Source organism: Pelodiscus sinensis, chromosome 3 (assembly GCF_049634645.1).
Source record: "Pelodiscus sinensis isolate JC-2024 chromosome 3, ASM4963464v1, whole genome shotgun sequence".
In the NCBI taxonomy this organism is placed as follows: Eukaryota; Metazoa; Chordata; order Testudines; family Trionychidae; genus Pelodiscus; species Pelodiscus sinensis.
In genome coordinates, this window is record NC_134713.1 from 13,447,388 (window position 1) to 13,453,886 (window position 6,499).

A 6,499-nucleotide genomic window follows, 5' to 3' on the forward strand; every position below is an offset into this window, starting at 1 on the left:
TGCTAGATGCAACTCCAGTTGTGCTTGGCTTTCATGATTACACCCCTGTATGCCTGAGCAATGTTTTTATACTCTTCCCTGGTCATCTGTCAAAGTTTTCACTTCTTGTAAGCTTTCCTTTTGTGTGTAATCTTGAGAAGGCTTCTGAAAATTCTGCTAGAATGCCACCAATATTCAGACATAAATAAATGGGTTTTATTTTACATAGCTCCCAAAAGATCCACACTATATGGATACCCAGATTTTGGGTCCAGGAAGGGAAGACTAAGTGAGGTTAACTACACCTCTTACTCCCTCCAGCTAGGTCTAGACTACAGTCCTTTGTCGGAAAAAGCTACGCAAATTGCATTCTGCAATTTGTGTAGCTTTTTCTGATAGCTTTTCTGGGAGAAGCTTTTCTGCTATTGGGTGGAAAAGCCTCCTCTTTCAGAGAAACCTTTATTCCTCATAGAAAGAGGTATATAGGGCTCCTTGAAAGAGCATGTTTGCTCTTCTGCAAAAAAAAAAGCGGAAGAGCAAACTCGTTCTCTGGACATGGTGGAGTTTTTCCGGGATACCAAAGGTATCCCAGAAAAACACACTAGTCTAGACAAGTTACGCTATCACTCCATCACTACTTGCTCGCCATGGCACTATATATATTGATTTTCCACTGCTATATGGCATCAGCAAAATTGCTGTATTCTCCATCCCAACTGAGGAGCAGTGGGATCATAGGGTTGTAATCAGTCTCAGGTGTGTTGCCTGTTAGGGAATGCTCCGAGGACTCTCTCCATATTACCCATTACTCATAGTTGTGCCTAAAAAGCACAATAGACCTTCTTCTGTGATTACAGAAATATTCATTAAGTTTGTAGCACTCCTTTAGACAAGGCTGCTGCCTTCAGATTTGTGATCCTTTAGCAGAGGTGCTGTCAACGTCATTGCTCATTAATTTTTTATAAGTGAGTTGTCAGGTACAATGCCTTCACAATCTTCCTGAGAAATCTCAGAGGAGTAGCCATGTTAGTCTGTAAGTTTAAAAACAATGAGTAGTTCTGTGATACCTTAGGGGCTAACCAAAACATATAGAATCAGGTGAAGTGGAGTGGAAATAACAGAAACCAAGACTTATATATAATAGCAATACTTTACCCATGAAAGCTCATGCTTCTATATATTTTGGTTAGTCTCTAAAGTGCCAGAGGACTTACTCATTGTTTTTCATCTTCCTGAGAAACATTTGTGGTAATGTTTGGCTCAGAAAGGCCCAGAGAAGCAGAGGGAAAAGACTCTAGTGAACAAGGCAAAATAACAATACAAAAGAGTGCTGCTGTCTAGTGTGATCAAAGTGAAGCCACTGAAACGAGCAACAATTTTTTTATTCTTATCTTAACTGTTCTCTATAAGAACCTCAAGTGATGTCAACCTGAAGTGTGTTTTAATGGTCAGTATCCCTATAACAAAAAGTAGTCATCTTTCTGGTAGCTTGATAGATCAGAGCTCATCTTAATATCAAAGTTTAAAATTTCAGGGGAATTTCTTTTCTCCCCTGCAACCATGTCATAGTGTTATACAAACTGCTACCAATCAGCAGGGCTATTCCAGCGCACTCCAATCAATAGGTAGTAGATGCAGTGTACGGGTAAACAGCTGTGAATTACAAGGCTATAAATAGCCCAGCAAGGGCTTCTAGTGAAAGGATAATAAAACAAGGGTCAAAGTTAAGTGTCTCTGAAACCACTCAAACCCCAGAGATGGATTTATTACTTTATTCACAGCTGTCCTGTTTTTAACTCCAATATATATAGACCAAAGGACAAATTAGTCCAACCTGAAAGGAACACAAAGCACTTTCAAGTAGGAATAAGAAATCCTCTGGAAAAGGGCTTATTTTCCGGAGAATTGCGTCTAGACTGGCGCTTTTCTCCGGCTTATCCCCAAGCTGGAAAAAAGCGGCAGCCATGTAAATGTAAATGCTGCGGGGGATATTTAAATCCCCCGCGGCATTTGCAATTCCGAAGTGTCTCATTAGCATCCCTTTTCCGAAAAAGGGTGCCAATGTAGACACAACCGAGATGTTTGTCTTATATTTCTGCTCTCTTCCAGATCTTAAGTCGTCTAACTAAAGCTCCCCCACAGTAGTGTCCTTTTTAACTCCCTTGTCTCCTGTAAACTGCCTTTTCATTAGTTCCTTCATCTTTTTATTTTTCCAGACAAAGCAGCAAAGATAGTGTGTTTTTACATGCTCTCTAGTGCAGCTGCCACTTTCAGTAACATTTAGCGATGGCTCTGTAAATTTCCTTTTGGATTAAAAAAAGCACTATTAATGATACTTATTATTCCCAACATTTCAATAGACTGGATGGACCATCTGGTTGTCAGGCCAACCATGGGTTTTAAATGTGACAGAATTAGCCAATCTTTATGCCTGTTAAGGACAAATAACATGAAGATGTAGTGCACACATATTTACTTACACAAGGAGTTGAACATTATCTGTGGAGGTGCAACATATCTATTTAGCTGGGTATTTACTTAGGCCATTGGCTGTTATTTTCTATGCTCATTTACCTTATGAAATCCACAGTTGCAGGTGAATGTGTGCCAATTTTTTGCAGCAATGGCATTCCTGGCAAATCAGGGAAGTCTTCAAGTTTCCATCGCGCTGATCACGACAGTTGGAGAAAACATTTCTGGGTTTGCTTCTGAAAATATTTGTCAGCAAATAGGAAGAATCCATTCTGGGCCAAAACCAGACATACATTGGTATGTTTAATAAGTGTAACACAGGGGTGAGAGTGTTTGTAGTGGACATAGGAAATCCAGGTTTGAATGCCTGCTCTGAAGCAGGCACTGGAACTCAGATTCCTACCCGCCAGGCATGTATCCCAACCACCAGGCTACTTGGGAGTGGATCATTCTCAAGTCCTCCTGCGGAAGTAGTTATACAAACCTAATCAACTTAAATATTTATTGTGCCAAATAGAGAGTCAGAGAACAGCTCAGCTCTACGGTCTGGTGATAAAGGCACTCTTTTGGGAAGGCAGATGACCTTCAGCACTAGGCTAGATTCTCACACACTTTGTCCCAGCGGACATTGATACAAATCTCAACAACTCCAGCAGGAAAGAGTGAAAGCAACTCACAGCCTGGTAGGATGCTTAAGGTAGCAAGAATTGAGGTTAAGTCACTACTGCAGAGTAGGGATTCAAACGTAAGGCAAATGCACTAATCATAGAACATACGGTTATAGAGAGGGACAGATTACCACACAGTTAGCTAGAAATGATAAACCTTTCCCTCACTGAAAATATTGGGTCAAATTTGCAAATAGTTTTAAGGTGACCAAATCTGAATTTTTTTTCAGTGAATAAATCAAGTGACTGGGAAAATTTTGCCCAGGTCTACTTATCAGCACAGTGAGATTTGCAAAGCCATCTGAAGGACTTGTGTAGGTTAAATGATTAGGGGTTTGGAATGGGTCCCATATGAAGAGGGATTAAAAAGACTTGGACTTTTCATCTTAGAAAAGAGGAGACAAAGAGGGGATATGATAGAGGTCTGTAATATCATGACTGGTGTGGATTTGAAATGCACTTTGTTAGACCCAGAGTTAGAACAGCCCTTAAACGTGAGCTGAGAGTTGAACTCCGACTTAAGCACTATCCTGACTGTGGATGACTACCTGACTGGCAACCTTAGCAAGTTTGTTCCCTTTTCAGGCTCCCATTGAAAACATTACTTCATTGCTTTTCAGAGGCAGTTTGGAGTACAGAAAAGTCATCCCCATCAAAGGTCCTTTCCCAGTTGCAGTTATTCTGTTAGGGTATGTCTACACTACAAAGTTAGTTCGAACTAACTTTCATAGGCGCTACACTAGCGCTCCGTTAATTCGAATTTAATTCGAACCAACGGAGCACTTAGTTCGAACTAGGAAAACCTCATTCCACGAGGATTAAGCCTAGTTCGAACTAGCTAGTTCGAATTAAGGGGTGTGTAGCCCCTTAATTCGAACTAATGGGAGGCTAGCCCTCCCCAGGTTTCCCTGGTGGCCACTCTGGCCAACACCAGGGAAACTCGTATGCCCCCCTCCCGGTCCCGGACCCCTTAAAGGGCCACGGGCTAGCTACGGTGCCCATGCCAGGTGCAAGCCTGCCAGCACCCAGCCAGCAGACCCTGCACCTGGCACGGATCGAGCCACCCACCCGATGCCCCCCCAGTCCTCCCCCTCTTCCCAGGACCAGGCTGGCGGCTCCCGGGAGCTTGCCTGGGACCACAAGAGGTGGGCACCCGCCTGGGCTAGTGCGGACATCGTGGACCTCTTCCACAATCTCTGCACTAGGCACAGGAAAGTGGCTGACTAGGGCAGGAGAGCTGCCAGCCTGGCCACCCAGGAGCAGGTGTGCAAGAGAATCAAGGGGGTCCACTGAGACCCCTGACCCTGAGCCCTGAGCTTACAATGGCCGTACTGGGTCAGACCAAAGGTCCATCTAGCCCAGTAGCCTGTCTGCCGACAGCGGCAAACCCTAGGGACCCTGGAGGGGATGGACCGAAGACAGTGACCAAGCCATTTGTCTCATGCCATCCCTCTCCAGCCTTCCACAAACCTTGGGCAGGGACACCACTCCTACCCCCTGGCTAATACCACTCCATGGACCCAACCTCCATGACTTGATCTCACTTCCCTTTAAACTCTGTTCTAGTTGTAGCCTTCACAGCCTCCTGCAGCAAGGAGTTCCGCAAGTTGACTCTGCTTTGTGAAGAAGAACATTCTGTTACTACTTTGAAGCCTGCTACCTATTCCTTTCCTTTGGTGTCCTCTAGTTCTTCTTTATGGGAACTAATGAAGAACATTTCTGTATGCACCCTCTCCACCCCACTCCTGCTTTTAGAGACCTCTATCCTGTCCCCCCTCCGTCTCCTCTTTTCTAAGCTGAAAAGTCCCAGTCTCTTTAGCCTCTCTTCATATGGGACCTGTTCCCAACCCCTGATCATTTTAGTTGCCCTCCCCTCTCCCAGCCTCTCTCTTCCCCTCTCCCACCTCCTTTTCCCAGTCTCCCCCAGTTTTGTTCAATAAAGACAGATTCCATTTTGGAAGACACGTTATCTTTATTTTGTACATCAAGAAGAGGGGCTAGGGATGGGTCAGTGGAAGGAGGTGACGGAGGAATGGGGCACGAGCCCCCGATGGGGAGGACTGGGCTGGCTCTGAGGGCTTCTGGGGGTGGAAGCTCTCCTGCAGTCCCCCAATTGTCCCCTCTCCCCAGATGGCAGCCTGCGGCAAGTGCAGCCGGTCTGATGGCCGAGTGCTGTGATGTGCCTAGTGTGGGTAGTCCGGGTAATCCAAGCCAGGACTGGTTTGCAAGCGGGGCACCCCTGAGAACTGTCTTGTCCGGGGTGGGGGTCGGGACCCTTTAAGCACAGCCCTCGGCTAGCCTGAGACAGCATCTCCACGCTCTAAGTCCTCCTCTGATGCCCTGCCGGCACTGCTTCCGGCCATCCTTAAGCCTGGTTCAGGGTCCACTTAATGTGGACATGCTAGTTCTAATTAGCAAAACACTAATTCGAACTAGTTTTTTAGTCTGGATCCATTAGTTCGAATTAGCTTAGTTCGAATTAACTAATTCGAACTATGTTAGTTTGAATTACCGTTGTAGTGTAGACATACCCTTAAGTAGGTTGTTTCATACACTGTGAAACAACATGGTCCAAACGACACAGACTACGTTTCAGTCTTGGAGTAAATATGTGTGTGGAGAGTCAATGGAAAGCACATTTCAAAGTCATTAAATGCTCCATCACCATGTGCAATTAGCCAAAAGGGTGTGCAAAACCTTGAAGGAAAGAAGTCCTGCATTCACTGAGACAGCCTCATTAAAGAAAGAGTTTGGAGTCTAGGAATTATTTTTACATTTCATCAATAGTCCAGGTACAGGAAGGATTAGGCAGTTCTAGTTGAATGGCTACCCTGTGAAAAATATAATTGGAAGGGATTTGCCTGTGAAACACATCAGCATGGGCCTAACTACTTCAGCTGGTAAGGGTCAGGACAGATTAAAGGAAGAGTGAAATAGAAAGAGTAGAAGTAGAAACACGGCTAATGGGCCCAGTGAAAATTCTTCTTACTTCTCCTCTGTCCTATAGTTACACTGCTGAGGTTTGCACAGCTGCAGTTAATGCCCCGCCAGTGTTTCCAACACAATCAAAGTTTCAATGAGGCTTTTAAAAGAATCTGCCTGCTCTAAAATCTGGTATGAAAAGATATTGGGTCTCAGTAGCCATGTGGGTTACTGGACTCACATTTCCTCTCAAGATCCAGGATCAGCTGGTGTGCTGGAGTGGGTTCACAGGAAAATGTGAGTGTTGTAGCAGAACATAGAGACCTCAGGTAAGGTCAGAGTTCCGTTACGCTAGGCACTGTACAGGCACTTGGTAAAAAATTGTTCCTACCCCATTAGGCTCCATATCTGAATGGACAAGACCCACAAAGGAAAATTTACTTCCAGGCAAAGCAGCA